Source organism: Denticeps clupeoides, chromosome 18, assembly GCF_900700375.1.
Source record: "Denticeps clupeoides chromosome 18, fDenClu1.1, whole genome shotgun sequence".
Lineage (NCBI taxonomy): Eukaryota > Metazoa > Chordata > Actinopteri > Clupeiformes > Denticipitidae > Denticeps > Denticeps clupeoides.
This window is the reverse complement of record NC_041724.1, coordinates 10179959-10198316: the sequence shown is the minus strand read 5'-3', so window position 1 is coordinate 10198316 and position 18358 is coordinate 10179959. Positions and strand designations below refer to the sequence as shown.

Below are 18358 nucleotides of genomic sequence, written 5' to 3'. Positions count from 1 at the left end.
CACAAACAGCCGCATTAACATGAGGCAAATAACACCTCCACTCTCACTCCACCTGCCGCCGTTCCGGCAAGGAAAAAAACTCTCCTTTCGCTTCCACTTCGCTTTTATTCCGGGATCCTTAGTTCCTCCCCGAGTGTCGGAAATGCGGCTAAATGACATGATTTTTACCCGTTTTTCTTTTTATATTATATGCCTCGAACCCTTTTACAGTTGTGGCCCCAACAATAACTATCGCCCGGCGAAGTGTTCAGCTAAGTGGCAGAGTGGAGAGGCGGAGAGCGATTGAGGGAGGAAACGGCGCACATCCTCCAGTTCAGAGAGTAACACTGCACTGACATTATCGCTGCACGGAAGCTTTTTACCGTCCCGCCACCGAAGCGCTCCCTTTAAACCGCAGCTGAAAGGCCGTGGGCTTAAAAAAAGAAGACAGCCAAGTACCTGTAATGGTACCCACCTTCCCTGTGATACGGCCGTGAATACGCTCATCGATTCATTTCAGTCACGGCCACTTTTTTTTTTTTTTTTTTTAGAAAAGAATCCATGTGCCCTTTTCATTTTGTGCCATTTCAGTATTTGGGCATTGACATTCTGCAGACTGATGCTCCACAGAGAGCTCCACAGCTCCTCAAAGAGACAGTGACTGAGATGAAGATGGGAAGAAGTAAAAAAACAGACGGATGAGAGACACTGAATGCTCTTTAGAAAGGTCTGGGGGGGGGGGGGTTAGCCTTGGTCCATGTACAATTAAACAAAAGAGCGCTTTCTTTTAATTAAGCGTCCACCTTTATTCACTGAAGCTTAAAAACGAGGTTGAGGGAGTCTAGCTAGCGTGAACACTAGTTCTATCTGTGCTTAAATTCACAGCATTTCTTAGAAGGCCTTATTTAGAACACCTTACAATCAGTAGTCACAGGGACACTCCCTCTGGAGACACTCAGGGTTAAGTGTCTTGCTCAGGGACACAGTGTCAAAGGTGAGAAAACTTTGGAGATGATTTATTGTGGTCTAATGTTTTTTTTTTTTTAACAGGGTTGTGTCGACGGTGCATATCCACTGTGTGTTTATGAATGTTGGTCTTTATCAAAGGTGCTTTAGGTGGTAAATACTTTGGCCGAGAGATGCTGAACATGCCAAATCAGAACTCCATCGAGTTTCTCGATGTTGAGAAATGGCCCTGGTCGGTTTAAACAGACCCGAGGACAGACTGGGTTACCTATTAGCACAAAGAGATACGGAGCAGTGTTAAAATTGACCCCCGTTTACGGGTTAACCCGCCAACTGGACATCACCACACATAGGAAGTTGTTACACACTTCACCTTTTCAATCGACTTTTTTTTTTTTTATTGACAGCCAGGACTTCTTCTCTATCTCCTCATTTAATTTAAATCATTGTCAGTTTGACCTTCAAACTGCATTTATTAAAATATTTTTTTTGTATCTTTTGTTTGTTTGTTTCACAACGCATATGAAGTACTGAAAGGCTTCTGTGACGAATAACAAAATAAATCAATGACAGCAAGAGGTGTGAAACTTGGTGATAAAATGACAGGTGCTGTTTTTCGGGATTGTGATTGTGCAAATGTAACAAACTATAATATAAATATATCTATATTTTTTTCTTTATTGAGCTTTCACAACTTGGTGGACATTTCAAAAGCAAACAACCCAAAGAGGAATTATAGGCATGCTCCTGCTTTGAATTTTCTTTGACTAAGTGTATTTCTGCATGCAATTTTTTTCCAGAATAAGATAGCGGTTTGATTGAGAAGCTCAGCTGGAGTTCCCTATCTTCATTTCACACAACACATGGGAAAATGTGTTCTCATCAGGTGCGGGGGAGCTTCGCTGCTCTTTGATGAGTTTGTCGTGCGAACGTGACTGCCTTCATGGAGCAGTCACAAAGGGATTCCTGCAGAAGATAAAGAGCCCAACCAGACTAGGCGCATTTACATGTTCATCTTACGGCTGAAGACTAAAATAGAATTTTTTATTTTATTAAGCAGTGGGTGGGACACAATGTTTGTCTTAATTTTTGCCATTGTGTGGTGATGTGTGTGCTACAGCCTTCTAATGAGAAGTTTCTACACAGAGTGCAAGCATTAGGATCAGTATTTTTTTTATTTTACATTTACTTTGGATGTACATGTGTAGTACTGGCAGTATTGTCTGAACGATTACGTCACAGTGACCTGTTAAGTTAAAGCATAAAGGTCAGTTTGTTGAAATCATTAGATTAATTATTTGTTGGCACTTACCAGATACTTCTGGCTTTTTTGTGTGTGTGTTGTCAGATTTTTTGAATATTTAATATTGACCTAAGAAACACTGCTTTTGTTAGGTGAATGAGTGCTGGTATGTTCGACATAGGCTCCTCCCATTCTTTTAAAATCCCTTTTTAGACCTGACATCAGCTATGACTGTATGGCACTTTTTGCAGGCTTTTATGTTGATATTAATTCATTGTCATATATTATCCATCCAAGATGCACCATAAAATGAAAATAAGAGTAGCAGGACACGATCTGTCCAGCATCCATGGTCGTCACCAGGCTCTCTCCCTGTCTGTGCTCCCTCATGCTGATTGACTAATGACAACAAACGTCAGATGCCCTGGAGTCAGGAGCACCGGCAGCCTGCACGCTGCCCACGGGCTCCCACAGGGCCCCCTCCGGCTGCCTCTGGCCCCAGGGGGGCGGCTGATGCCTGGCTGACAAGTGTGGAGAGGGTGGTCGGACGAGAGAGACTCCGGGGGGAGAGGAGCCGAGAAAATACTGAGAATCAGGATGCAGGCAAGCAGAGTGAGCCAGGGGAGGAGAAAAGCTTCTTTTTCAATCTTGACCTTCACAAATGTAGAATGCGTCTTACAGGAGAAATTCTTAGAAAAAAACACAAACACTCAAAACATCAAATCTTTCAAAGAAAAAAAACAATTTTTTTGGTAGTTGTGCCTGAGACAAGAGTTTACTTCTAGAATTTGAAAGAACCAGTTTTCTTATGATTGCTCTTTTGGGTTGGTTAGTACGGTCGGCCCGCACACAGCGAGCTGGATGGTGTGTGATATTGGACCCTCGCGCAGATGGCCCTGTTTATCTGAGCCGAACTGTTTAATCACAGAGCAGAAGGAGTAGCTCGTGAACTTAACATGCAGCTGCACTCGCCCCTAATCCGAGCGCTTTAATGCTTCTGAACTGTTGGACCAGATCTTTGTATGCGTACAGTTCTGGGATCCTGCTACGCACCCCTACGAAACAGGTTCATTCATGAATGACCGTTCGGTTAGCCAAATCCAACATTAAAAACATCCATGGAAATCTGTGGATCAGCCCTGACTGAAAAACAGGGTAGAATATTCCACTTCTGGTCGGCTGGTTTTTCTCTCAGGGTTGCAGCATGGGTGTCGGAGGCCTGACAAATGGAGTATTGAAAAGTGCAATGTTGGACATTAATGTTTTATACAGTTAATTTCCCTAGTATGAGCAGTGTAAAATATTGCAGTAAAAATATTACATTAACTAGTCAATTTTGTAATGACAACCGTGCATGAGAAATGCAGAGAAGAATGCTTAATTTGTCAGAGATGCAAATAAAATTCATCGTAAACTTTGTCACAGCTGCAAAACCCTTTCAGTGTTGGTTTTAGAAAGTATCTGACATGGTGGCACAGCAACACTGTGAAACTAGTGCTGATAATACTTTAATTTCTAGAATTTTAATTCTTGCTGCAGGGTTTGTGGTTATGAAGTCTGATTGCTGACTCCTTGTCGGCAAGGTTAATTTTTCCATCAATGTGGATTTATTTTTAAATGAAACTAGTTGTGTAATCATGTAATGAGGATCTGGGCACTGAAAGTTATATAAGAATACAACAAATGATGTTCCCTTTCACTTGTGGTAGACGGTAATAAATTATTATTACTCTTTACATTTTTAACATTTGTAAAATGTAACTTTCTAACAGTACCATGCTCATAACTGCCAACGCGAAAAAGTTCAGATTCTCTCAGTTCAAAAAACCCCAAAAACCCCAAAAAACAAATAAATGATATTGATATATCGATTTTGTTTTTTTTACTCAAGACAAGGAGAAAGTGCTGATGGGCAGTTGGTTCACCTGCCAGACCGAGATGATGTACATAAAGGCTTGTTTATTCATAGCGCCATTGAGATTCTGCATAATTCAGACTGGAGCTCATACCTGACTGGAACCCTCTGTGCCTTATGCAGTTTTGATGCACACCCACTGTCCAATCATAGTCATGCTGTGTGTGTTTGTCTGTTCTTAATTCTTTATGCAATAAAATTAAAATTAATTAGGGGATTTTAAAGATTAGCATAACATTAACTTTTGGTTTCTGATGTGTGTGTGTGTGTGTGTGTGTGTGTTGTAGTTGAATTTTAGCAACTCAGGGCTGATAGAACTGGAGAGAACTCACACAGACACACACAGATACAAACCTTCCTGAAGTGAGTGACAGGCTAACAGCAGGGTTCCAGAGTGTCATACTCCAAACCTGCTCTGATGGGGAGGAAGGATCACAAGCCAGCCAGCATGAACAGGGCCAGGACAGACGGGCACAGGCTCAAGTGACAAGGACCAAAAAAAGAAAAAAAAGGAAATTAACGTCCTTTTTGTCCTTTCCTTTCACCGTCCTGCCTGGATATCAGTAATTAATGTCTGCGCTGCCCTCACTTCCATTCCAAAACATGCAAATTTGCTCCGTCTGGGAAGGATGTTCAGATTTTAATCAAAGGCCCACATTTCTCGGGCTTCTCCGGTGTCTTCGGTATCTGTACTATCCATTTCAACCCTCGTCCTCTCAAGTGAAGCCGGTGCGAGTCACCAGGTTCAGTGCTGAAGGGAAGGAAGATGCACTGGGTGTCCGGGACCAGCGTTAATATTTAGGAAAATGACCGCCGGCTACATGCCTGAGTACTCAGAGAAAATGGACCTTCCTCTCCTCTCAGTGCTATCAGCTCTCTTCAAGCCGGGTCTCGTCCATCAGATCCCTGCGTCTCTTCGAACCTGACAGCCGGCCAATGATTAACGTCCTTGGCTTAGCGTTGGAGGCCGGCGGGTAACCGCCTCCCGGGGCTCCGCTGCTCAATGATCTTACAAAGGCACGCTGTCCTTATGTAAAGCCCAGGGATTCATTGATTGAAGACAGCTAGTGGTCAGATAAAAAATGAGTAGCGATTTACATAATATAGACAACGTGGCGGTGTTTAACCTCTGCTCCCAATTGGCAAGCGGGACAGTGAAGGAGGGAGGGGGGGGGTCAACCTAACTGCATTTGGGAAGACAGGGGGATTTAATGAAGGTGTAGAAATATATTGATTTGTGTTAAATGATTAATGCCACATACAGTGTTACGTGTGAAGGACGGAAACATGACTTATTTACTGTTTTTTAAGTACCATCTCACCAGAGCGAATGCAAGGTAGGTATGCTGGTCAGTGATCTTGTGATTAAGGGTTTTTGATCATACATGTATGAATAGTTTATTTTTTAAACTATTTATTTGTTCTCAGAAGAGCCCGCACACCACCGTTTAATAAAAGCATTATACATTTTTCAGACACTCATGTATTAAAAGCAGAAAAAACTTTATAGAATATGAATAGCACATGCTCTACCCAGTTCATTCGAGTTTGATTCCTCTGGTTAAATGTAGCCTCAGATAACAGCTTTTGGAGGTGACAAGTTGTCTTGATCATCTCACAACTTTATTTCAAAATCTCAATCCATCTAGTGGTGCTTTCTTAAGTGGCACAGAATACGAACCGTTTGCAACATCTACTGTATAATCAGTCTATTTATTTCAACCCATTAATCAACCCACTTATTTCTGGATGAAAAATGTATTGTCGGTCATTTAGAAAATGACTGTTTTTTTTTTTTTTGGTTCACATTGCCTGCATTTCTTTGCACTGTGGGTGGAAGCTGGAGGAAACACACTTGAGCGGGATTTGTGATTTGTTTCATCTTAGGCTGCAGGGAGGCTCTTGACAGGAGCCTTGTCTCATATTCACCTTTTCCTGTAAGCCAGGGCTGAAACTATAGCCACGTGTTATTTTCACTCCACTCCGTGCAAGGAGATACTTCAAAGGGAAACAAAAGCCACTGAGCGTGTGTGTTTGTGTGTGTGTGTGTTGGGGGGCTTGGCCGTATCACCTCGATAGTGATAAAGATTCTTTCATTCCTCTTTCTTCTGTTACTCCAGATGGCCTAACCTCAGTCAGCCCTTCTTTAAGCCTCCAGCCTCCACAATTCATGATCGGCTTCAAACATTCTGAAGGATGGGCTTTGACCTCTGACCCCTCGCCAGGTGTGGAGCTGTTTCTGCGATAAGGAGCTGCAGAGTTTTTGCGGAGTTGCAGAGCAACGCAGCAGGTAGGCATGATCTAAGACCATCTAACATTACATCTGAAGAGCATCGCCTCAGGGTCGTATTCTGTCTGATTGCATTCAATGACCGCACCAGCAGCTCCGGTGCTCAAGGACAAAAGAGCGATGTTGGGGTTGGGTTGATGCTGGAGTCATCGTGAAACATGAATGAGTTGCTGCAGATTGAAGTTCTGCTCAAGTTTCTGTTTTGGTGGATTTTGATGTTCCTCAGACATTATCTAATGCTAATCGGCAGCATGTATGCAGAGGCAAGGTTGCTGTCAATTCGTTCCAATGATTATTGATTGAAAGTCAGTCTGCCCCCTGCCTTTCCTCTTTTCCCAAAATGTGATGAGACACTTAACATTTATTTTAATTTCAACATCTCTGTGAAACAACCTTGAGGTTTTTGAGGGAGTTTGTGGGTCACAAAGTCACGGCGTGTTCAGATGTTAATCAATGTCTTCATTAACAAGTCCTTGCCAATTGTTGGTTTGCAGAATGAACTGGCCATGACTGAGGTACACCTTTTTGATGAATGCTTCATTCAGTGATGACGGAATGCTTTCTATACTGCTTGTATACTGTAAATTAATAAACAGATGTCTTCAGAAAAAGCAGCAAACAAAGATCTCAACACTTCCTCTGCCGCTGCCTTTCCATCCAATCACCTAAGCCCCGTGATTGGTTCTCTTTAACCGTCTGCAACCTCTAGTTATCATTTTCAACAGGCTACTATACAGATGAATCCCATTTTATCACTCTCTTAGAATTTTCAGCCTCGGCCTATCCATATCATAGGCATTTAAAAGAAATCTTACTCTTCTGACAGTAAGAAAGGCAAACAGACAGATACATTTCTCTCAGAATGGACCCATAAACACATGCAGACAGGCAGGAACGGGAAAAATGCCTACATCGAAATGTGACCGCAATCTGTTATTTTACAATCCTTTCTTTTTTCCAAAAATGGCGGGGCCACGTTGCCTTTCAATTACAGTTGGTTCTATCTCTCCTTTTTCACTCATTTCTCCTTTTGTTTGTGTGGCAGACATGCAAATTGAAAGGTGATTCCATTATCTTTTTTTTTGTTCTTGATTATGAAAAAAATACTTTCTGAGCTTTGTTTCAGATGTTTTGGGTCTTATCAGCATGGGAAGAAATACTGACAATTTATTTAGCAAGGCTTGTAGGCATATATTAGCCTTTAGTGAGATATTCTGGTGTGGTTTCTTAAAATGATAACTTTGTTCATTTCATCTCAATCATTTCTTCCTTTTCTGTGTGGGTCTGTGTTTAAGATAGGGAGAAATGACACAACTAAGCCTGAGTGTAATACTGACCACTTGCTTCACTCGGCCATGTTGTCCTGCCGCGGCGTGCCTTTGATTGAAGTGTGTGGATGAAACTGTCACTCTTTTACTGTCTCCTGCACACAGCTGTGGCCCTTATTATTTCCCCAGGAAAAAAAAAAAGATCTCGTCTCTGGTTGCTTTTGTTCTTGAAAAAAGATCCTTGTAACACTGGGGATGTGCCGGAGCATTGTAGCCAAAGCATCATAAGGTCAGCAGCATGAGCATTAATGATGAGCCCGGCCAACGTTTGACACTTACAATGGTTAAAAATTAAATATCTGGGTTCTGATGTGCTCTACCCAATGTTCAAATTTGCACAAACTTCAAGCATCTTTAATGGACCCAAACCAGACCAGCTCCCTGCCAGAAAGCCCAGCATTAAAAGCCGCCATTAAGAAATTATGGCTTGTGCTTTTGTGCTTCTCCTCAGCACAATCTAACCACGTATTAAGCAGTTGTATGTCTAAGTACTCCCTTTGCCAGGATGCTGATAATTATGGTTTCTGTTCTTTTTAACCCCTCCCTGCCTTTATTTAATCCCTCCAATCTCGATTTTGCATGCTAAGCCAGGGTGATCCAGAGGACTTTCTGGCCCTTTGGTTCAACTGGCGAAATGAGCTGTCATTCTGAAAAAGCCCTTAATTGGGTTGATTAATTTATTCATAATTGCATCACAAGGGCTGGCTAATAATTCAGTCCAAATTGGTTGGCTTTACGGTGAGGTGTCCACAAGACAGGGCAGAATGACCCTCAGCTTTGGCCACATTGCTTTATCATCGCAGGAGGAAATCAGGACACTCGGTGGGAGGAGATCATCAAATTAACAGATGCCAACGATTATAACCACTGGAGGGAGAGACGTGTGATGAAAAACTGGCACTTCAGGTGGCAATGTGGCTTCGACCAGTGCTTTACAGCTCCAACCTGTTATCTGACACCTGCCATGAAAACCTTTCACTAAATATCTGTAAAAAGAGCTTCACTTATGCATTGAGTTCACCAATTTTTCTCATATTAATGTGTATGAAAGTATTGTTTTGGCTACATTGCAAGCAAAATCTTATTGGCAACATGCAGTGGAGGAAAATTCAGTGATGTGTTGAAGGAATTAATAAATCTTTAAAAAAAAAAAAAAATTTGCAGTCAACTATGGTAAAAATGGCTATTTTTATAGGTCTGTTACACCATACCTGCTAGATGGACTGTGTGTTGATAATGACTTTAAATGCCTGACTTTTAAGTAATTTAGAAGAAAACCAATCAAAAGTTCTGGCACTTCCTCCATCAATGCAGTTGCAGTTGACAGCCACACTCCATGACTGCTTCTCTTAACTCCTCTGTAACCTTGTGTTTTCTGTCCAGATATAGTTTTCAACTGACATTTATAAAATTAGATACCATGTGGGGTTTTTTTTTTTATTCTTTCACTTCTGACTGGAAACAATGCATTGTGTGCAATAACAATTGCAGCAAATACGGATAGAATCAGGACCAATGTCACCAAGGATGTTTATAGTCACAAGCTGTTCCATGTGACACTAACACATGCATGTGACAACATATCTTTTTCATGTGGACCAAGAAAAAAGCGGCAAATGAAGGACAATTGATTGTGGAGATACTTTTAGTGATTAGACTCATCAGTCAGTGTCAAGATTATCGGTGTCATCAGTTTGCGAGAGCAGCTGTTCGCGCGTCTTCGGCAGACAGTGGGGGGAAATCAGCACCATCATCCGCCTTTGTCTCCTCCTTTTTTCCAATTACTCAAGCTGATTGAATATATGCAAATCGCCACAGAAATTAAAAGCCCACCTGCGAGGAAACCCTGTGTGGGACGGGATAACCTCCCAACAACCTCCTCTGAACTTCTACATGAGTTCGGGGCGCCTGGCTTCCATCCTTGCTCCCTCAAATTGTCCAAATGAATCTTTTCTCATTTCAGGGAAAATTGCAGGGACCTTGGTGGCTAATGTGGATATTTCTGTAGTTGGAGTATCAGTTCAGACCAAGACCTTCCTTCATACTTTGTCTCTTTTACTTGAGATTTGATCGTCTGCCGAGCTCCGTTCAAAACCCTGTTTGATGTCGTCTCTCACCTCTGCCTCTAATCCCGTTCTTTCACCCATGTCTCTTTCACCCATGTCTTTGTTGTCTTCCTTCCATCCTCACGACCTTCTCCGCTGCCTCTCCCAGTGGGAAGTCAAAAAGGCCACAGCCAAGGTCCTGTGATGTAGAAGCTTAAAAAGTACTGTATATATAAATATTATATATTTTCTCTCCCCTAAGGGGTTTGAAGCTCCTTGATAAATCTATCTGCACCTATTGGCTGGACGGGAACACTGGCAAAAAGGTCACCAAACGGAGCCTCAGCATAGCCGCCCGTCCTCCTGAGGCGGTGGCTTTGTGCCCGTCTGTCCTCTGTGTGTCTCTGGCAGCTTTTCCCTGTTTGTGGAGGATGAACGGCTAAAGGTTTATTTCGCCCCTCCGCCTCCGACCCCCATAATGAAGTGATGGACTTGTTACGGCTGGGCCTCACTTACTATTGATGTATAGTAAGGCTTGTGGATCTGTCCGCCTTGGACGTTAAATGTTGACTCTCAGCCTCTTGATCCAACCTCGCTAGCTCCGGGGTGTTGTTTGGATTGAGAAAATGAGAGTAATCGGCAGCTCCTATTGGCAAAAGCCGGGGAACGGCGCTCCTCGCTCTCTGAGAGCGAAACGGAGAGCAGAAAGCCGGCATTAGTACGAATGTCTCCGGGGAACTTTTAGGCAGTTACACACCATTGTTTTCAGCATTGTGGTGCCTATTATCCATGTTGTATTGCTCAGGCTGACAGTCTAAATGCGGCCTGTTCCTTTCCCCTCTTTTCTTTTTTCAGTGCTGTAAGCAGGCTTACACACAGCCACTGTGTCAACAAAATGAGCCCAGAACGTGGGGCACAGAGGGACCGAAAGCTCTGGTTGAAGTGCTACACGTGTTCCGGCCGCGCTGTTCGTGCGACCATCTGTAGGCCAGTCTGTGGTCTGCTGTGTCACAGCTGTGAGATCTTCAGATCCATGGGCACCGAGACATATTACGCTGTCTGTGGCGGTAATGGGAGTTCACGAAGACAGATTAAGATGAATATGTTCGCTCGTTTGGCGAAGTTCAAAATCTGCTGGTTTTAAAGCGACCACAATAAAAATAATTTGCCGTATTTATGATTTCATGATGACGAACATCTTCAGGTTGTTCAGTTCTGGTATGGTACGGGGGAGTTTTGGTGTGGGTGTTTCTTTTTTCAGTTTACATACCTAGCATTTGCTGACAATATTTTGCTTGAAATGCTTGAAATATTTTGGTGTCTAGTTGTCCATGAACTGTTGTATAATGTGTATATTATGGCAGGAGAATTACTTTGATCCAGGGGGAGGGGCTAGTGGTGAGTGTACCCTCTATTAGGCCTATTAGGCCTGAGGGATCATTGAACCAGGAGAGAGACGATGTTGCCAGAGCAACGGCAAAACTTTTCACGACTCAAAATTGGTGCAGGACCAGTTGGGTTAGTGTTTATGTCTTATGTTTTGTCATTTTTGTGTTAGATTTTTTTTTAATCATACCTTTTCTTTCACTTGTACACACCTGTATGTTTTTTAGATTACTTTTTTTTTTTGGGGGGGAGCACAATTTATATAAGCACTTGCAACATCCTCCTTCTAAGCATATTGTTACGTTCCAATTCCTGCACAATAGAAACAGAATCATTTAAGCCAAGCAACATCCACTGATTTCCAAATTCCCCAGATCTAAGCCTGATCCATAGAGGTCCACCACACAACTTACAGGACTGAAGGATCTGCTGCTAACGTCTTGTGTGTCGTCCATGCCTCGATTAGTCAGGGGTGTTCTGGTGACGCGAGTGCAACCTACACATTTTTAGGTGCTTTTAATGGTATGACTGCTCGGAGTATCTGCGGAGCTTCGCGGCACCTGTGGAGGTTCTCAGGTAGCAGCGTATGCATGAGTCTACATGAGTGTGAGAGATTTACATAATAGCACGCCTGGGCAGATGTTTCCTTTCCCCTTCCAGTAATAAGGTCCTTTAATGTATAAATATTTCACAAAGCAGGAGCTGAATGTTTGCTGCGCGCCTGTGTGTGTGTGTGTGTGTGTGTGTGTGTGTAGTCTTTTGAAAGTCTAAAAAACCATGTAAACATAAACATATACTTGCCTTTTGAGTCCTAAGTGAATATCCGGCCCTCAGAAGTTGCTCGAACTCTCATTATGGTCCATGACGTCTCTGTCTGTAAAGCATTAAAGCGGTACGCCGAACGATTAGAGTAAGTGATTACTAATTAAGATGATGGGTCTCCGTGAAATTATACTGTTTGCTGTGGCTTATTTGCTTCCTCTTTTTCTTGATATGTGTGTGTGTGTGTGTGTGTGTGTGTCTGTGCTTTGAACCTTATTGAATGCAGAAACTCCTTCTTTAGGATGAGAGGTGGGCGGGTATTGCTTTACCTGCCCTGTGCAGTGTGATAGAAGGTCGCGTCTTAACAGCCGACCCTGCCGGCGGTGCTGTGGTGTTTCATGCTGGCCGCAGCTCCAGCTCTGGGGTTCGGCTTACCCATGGCCCGAGTCGCATCGCGTCCTCACGTCCGGCCTCCCTGGCCAGCCCGTGGGAGGGGCCAGCGGGGCGGCGGCAAAGCAAAACCTGCGGTTTCCTGCCACTTATTGATCCCTCAGCTTCAGGCTGCTTAACACCCAACTTCCAGGATGAGTGCAGGGGCTGCGGTTAGCCATTTGCCCCACTGAGAGGTAATTTCCTTGTTTGGATTTGATATTTACCTTGAAGAGGTCATTATGTGCCAAACTAGTTCTGTTTTTTGTGTGACACCAGCACAGTATTTTTTTTTTGTTCCTTTTTGCTCACTTTTTCGTTCAGAAACACTATTACTCATCTGCACAGCTTCTGAAATTCTCATTTTTCCATATAATTAACTTCATTTTGCCCATCAGCACCTGCATATTATAGTAGACACATTAATAGGAATCCTTTTAAAGCAAATGACTTAACACGGGTGACGGAATTATTAAATTAGCATCTGATTATGTGTGAGCATTAATCTAACGGGATTGGGTGACAGTGTGAGCGGGACAGCTGGCGCTGCTTTAAGGTCATTGCATTCTGCTCTTCACCTCTTTTCAGCTGTTGCTTTGCCAAAAGACTCAAATTTCAGGACCAGCGCTGATTGGACAGTGAATGCTATTTACATTTACCACTGTATAATTCATTTCCTATAATTCATTGTTGCTACACACACACTCTCATACATACTCCTCTTTATTTAATTGTGATGTCATTTGACCTTGAATGCATGTTGTATGCAGTATAGGAAAGGGGATTTCAATTTATCTTTTGTTACATATTATTACACCTTAACAAACTTAATTAAATAACTTGATTAAATATATATACACACACACACACACACACACACATACATACATACACACACAGTGCAGGCTAAAGTTTGGACACACCTTCTCCTAAAATGTGTTATGTACTTAACAAAAAGTGAAGACCTGGTCTTCACAGTCACCGGACCTGAACCCAATCCAGATGGTTTGGGGTGAACTGGACCCAGAGTGAAGGCAAAGGGGTCCAACAAGTGCTAAACACCGCTGGGAACTCCTTCAAGACTGTTGTAGAACCATTTCAGGTGATGACCTTTTGAAGCTCATCGAGAGAATGCCAAGAGTGGGCAAAGCAGTAATCAGAGCAAAGAAACTAGAATATAAAACATGTTTTCAGTTATTTCACCTTTTTTTGTTAAGTACATAACTCCACATGTGTTCATTCATAGTTTTGATGCCTTCAGTGAGAATCTACCAATGTAAATGGTCATGAAAATAAAGAAAACACATTGAATGAGAAGGTGTCCAAACATTTGGCCTGTTCTGTATATGTCAAAGAGAGGGTTAAAACTACAATTCACAAATAAAAAAAATGTAATCAATTTTTAATGACTGATGTCCATAAAATGTCGGCGGGGGGGTTTCCACAAACGATGAAAAATATTTTCGAATAATTTGCTTCAGGTATATAAATTTACTAGTGACTGATTACGGGAAACTGACTGAGCTGAAGCAACATCTAACTACAAAACACGCAGGTCTAATGACCTCTGTAGGAACATCTTAATTATACCATATTTCCACAAATGAAGGAAGTATAGTGTATTATAACCACACTGGATTTGTTTTGGAGCTCGAATATATTCAGAAGGAGATGGCAGGATGTGTTATGTAAGTCCATCATGTTGATTGGAGGAAAAAAGCTAAAATTAAACCTACTCCAAATGAGTGAGGGATAGAAGGAGAGGGCGAAATCTCCCCGGTCCTCTGCTGCAGCTACACAGCTTGACCTTGGACAGAGCAGCTTTAATGAGCGACTCTAAAGCGCCGCGGCCCTCAGCCCATTGAGCGGCGGTCACGTCCTGGGGGACACTTTGATCTGGAAGTAATAAGTGCGACTGGTCGCGCGCTGCCATGTTTTCAAATAAACACTGAGCTCATAAATGCCGTCCCGACTCTGCGGGCTTTGTGCAGAAAGGGCCACTCGAGAGTGTGTGTGTGTGACGCACCGTGCAGCTGAAACACAGGCCTGGACATGTTCCCAAACGCGGATTATTATAAAAAAAACCTGCCAGGAAATGACCCGTGATGCACAATGCCACCATGCTGTATATTTATATTGTTGAAAAACGGCTTTGTGTCTCGGTTACCATCTCCTTGGCATTTTTTTAGCATTTCAATTTTTCTTATACGAGGTATAGATTTTACGGTTTTGTGCTGTTTCCATTTGTGAAAAACTAAACTGTGGACCTAAGATGCCCAAAGTGACCAAAGACAGCAATAATTTTCTTACGGTGTCATTTGTGTTCTCTTACAACCTAAATCCATGGATTAACCCATAACATTTTATTAGAATTTGACTTTTTTTTAAAAATATTTTTCTGTTGTTTAAATGCAGGATAGCAATAAAGAAAAGCATGAAGAGTTTACTTTCTGTACAAAAAATGTGAGAACACTAGGAATGCTAATGATAATTGCTGATGAAATTTATTAGATCCATGTTGCACAGTGTGATATTTTAAGATGGATGAAATTGTACATGCAATACTTGCATTACGGCAATTTTCTGTGCCCCCTGCATCGACAGCCCAACAAGCCCCTCTGAAATGAATGGGGCCCTTTCCCTTATAATTCTTACAATGATGCAAATGTCCAATCAGAGAGGCGAAAACCATGTGTATTTATCATATATCCCATCATGCTCCTCAGCTCTTCACTTACTGGCTCTACTCAAACAGAGTCTTTGTTCTTAACTGTCCTTTGATATGTTTGATCCGTAGAGCCATGTCTGATCAACCACCACATGAGCACAGCACACTCGTCCAGGAAGGGACTGGACCACCTCCGCCCAAACTCCAGCCAGCCTCCTAATTAGCGGCGCCTCTCACCACTCCGTCTCTGTGCACCGCCGACTCATCCCTCACTCGCAGTGCGCCTCACCTCTCCCACCTCTAACACGATCCATCACGTCGCGCGCAGCTCTGGGCCTCACGCAGAGAGCGGATCGCGGCGCACGGCGAAGCGGAGCGGCCGCCTCGTTCTCTGTGAAGAGGGTGGAGGGTGGAGGCAGAGTGTTGTGTATAAATGAGCCGTGTGCCGTGCCGCAGTTTGCCCGCCTCTCTGCAGGTCTCTGAAGGTCCAGGTGCGTGTCATCATCATTACCATAAGGAGCGGCGTGGAGCTCATCCGTCTCCATCCATACTCAGTGGAGAGCACCTGCTGCAAAGAGAACAGACGCGCTGCAGCCAGAACACACACACACACACACACACACACACTTTTTAAAAAATATATAACATTTTATGTTAATTTATATTACCTTTTTTTTTACTTTTTTTTCATACAAGATTGAGGAGAAATTTGCTATTTGGCTCAATCCGCAATTAATTTATTCTATTAATAATTATCAACATAACAATGATACTTCTAACAGCATCTCTAAATGACTGGCAATGTAATCAAACATCAATATTAAACTATAAGACTGTTTACGTGACAGTGTCATTGTCATACGGGTTTATACAGTGGTGTGAGAAAAATGGTTGCCATTCTCAGATTTCTTACTTTTTTCCATGTAGGTTTTAGATCATCAGAATAATAATAAATATTAGTCAAAGACAACACAAGTAAACACTAAATGTGTTTTGAGCAAAAGTACATGGCCCTAAACCTAATAACTGGTTGGACCAGCTTTATTAGAAACAACCCTGGTCAAGCGTTTGCGATAACTTGTAATGAGTCTTTTACAACACTGTGTAGGAATTTTTCTTCTTGTACTTCAGTCACATTGGAGAGATTTTAAGCATGAAACGCCGCCTTTTTAAAGTCATGCCACAGCATCTCAACAGGACTCAGGTCAGGACTCCGAGTGGGCCACTCCAAAGTCTTCATTCTGTTTTTCATCAGCCAATCCGAGGTGGATCTGCTGGTATGTTTTGGATCACTGTCCTAACCCAAGTTCATTTTAGGTTGAGGTCACCAACTGATGCCCGAACATTCTCCTTCTCAATTTTTTTGTAGACAGCAGAATTCATGGATCCATTTATCACGTCTTCGGGATCCTGAAGCAGCAAAACAGCCTTCAGACTACTACTACCATATTTTACTGTTGGTATGATGTTCTTATTCTAAAATGCGGTGTTAGGTTTACGGTGTAACGGACATAAACCTTCCAAAAGGTTTAAATTCCAGGAGACCTCTTCCTGGATCATGACTCAGTTTTGATCAGTTTGTGTATCTGCCTGGGCACCCTGGCGGACAGTAGAATTCACCACAATTTGAAGCTGTGTTTACTCACGCTGCCAAGAACATATAGTTTCATGTGGCGTCCCTCCTTTTCCTGGAGCCTCTGTAAACACACAGGGCCTCGGCTCTCTTGGTGTGCTGCCATGCGCCCGGCGCTGCACACGCGCGCCCATCAAAGCACCCAGTTATTTTGAACCCATTTCAGGCTGGATCTGTACATCGACTCGGTGTGTGTTTTTGCCTCCGCTCAGCTGTGATCACAGTTTGGGTATCAAGACAGCCAGCCTGTCCCCAGGCTGATGTGTTTAAGAACATGATATGACGTCTGTCGACAGCCGAGGGAGGGAAAGGTGACCTTTGGTGTGCAGGCGCGGGGGGGTGGTGGGCATGAACATGATGAGCTGTTTGGCATTTCTGCTCTTAAATGGTGCGTAGCATTTCAATCAGGACCGGGTGGTGGTCACTAACCCAGACGCAGAGCATGAGTACGCATGGCCTGCCTTCCCGGGACCCCCAATTTCCTTCTGCCATTTACTGCTTGGCCTCCCTTATGACTTGAATTTTGTATGAAAATAAATGTATCAAAATAAATGTATTTACATGTGACTGATGAAGGTGCTTCGAACTTTACCGTCTCATCAGCATCTGATTTGTTTCTAATTTAGGGCAATATTTGTTGCCAGGTTCATAAAGGCTTTATCCTTTCAACCTGTTTTTGTGCAGTAATTATATAAGGTATATAATACTCCAAATCCTCAGCACACGCTCTAGAGTCACACAAATTGTCGCAGTGATAATCAACTCTTGTCTGAAATAAAAAAATAAGGTACAGTTTGGAGACTACGAGACGTTCTGAAATACAAAAGCCTGCTGTAAGCCAACTGAAGCCTGCCACCCCAGTGGGAGATCAGGGGGCACGAATCGGCCAAGCTCCTCTCAGCAGGGCTCTGGCAGTTCAGCAGAAGCCATTAAATAAGCAATTAAAAGCAGCTAATTAGTCTCTGGTCGGGTGCGTTGCGAACGTGATTGGCCAGTTTGTTTGGCTGGGAAGAGACGACGCTTCAGCGGCCTGTGTGACCAGTGGGGGGTGTTTTGGGGTTTATACAGCATCGAGTGACAAGTAGCAATCAGCTTCTCGTATGGGTCCTTACTCGGCTGAAACAATAACGGGATACTTGTTATTTGACCAAAAATCATGGAATTATGAGAAGAGGAAGTGGTTTCTGCATTTATGTAAGCATTAAACTGGGTGTGTTACAGGCCAAACCGCCATGCATTTCAAAAGAAGTGAAGTAAACAGCAAATCGCTCACATTTTATTTGACTAGGGATCAGCTAACAAGCTATGTGGGAGATTGTAGCATGGAGAGCAATGTGAGAAACTCTAGGCAAAGCAATTCATGATCTTTGTCAGTCAATAAAAAGGAATCGTGTCAAAATCGGAAAATACTATATTTGTAATAAGTTAGTCAGGATAAGCGTTTGTATCCTGACAACATTGTCACAATGTTGATGTTAAATTGACATTGTGGTATTCAGCAACATGGCAAATTTGTCCATGGCTTTCCAGGTCATACACTTGATTCTGGATTACACTTCTGCTCGAGGTGGCATCAAGTGATGCCGGGTGCTTTCACTTCACTGCAATGGAAACATGGCAGTTAAAATTTCATGTGAAGTTCGAGGAAGTGGATTTTTGTAAATTATTCACTGGAGTTCATTTTTGGGTTAGGTGTGGTGTAGGTGCTGCCACC

General features: G+C 42.8%; 1 protein-coding gene across 1 annotated transcript in view; it reads left to right on the top strand.

Annotated features, from left to right (window-relative positions):
- The first annotated feature begins 6359 nt into the window (after positions 1-6359).
- tenm2a (teneurin transmembrane protein 2a) overlaps positions 6360-18358 on the top strand; it is a 352857-nt gene continuing 340858 nt past the window's right edge. The window contains exon 1 of the mRNA XM_028959730.1: positions 6360-6393. The gene's annotated coding sequence lies outside the window, so the exon portion shown is untranslated. The remainder of the gene's footprint in view (positions 6394-18358) is intronic.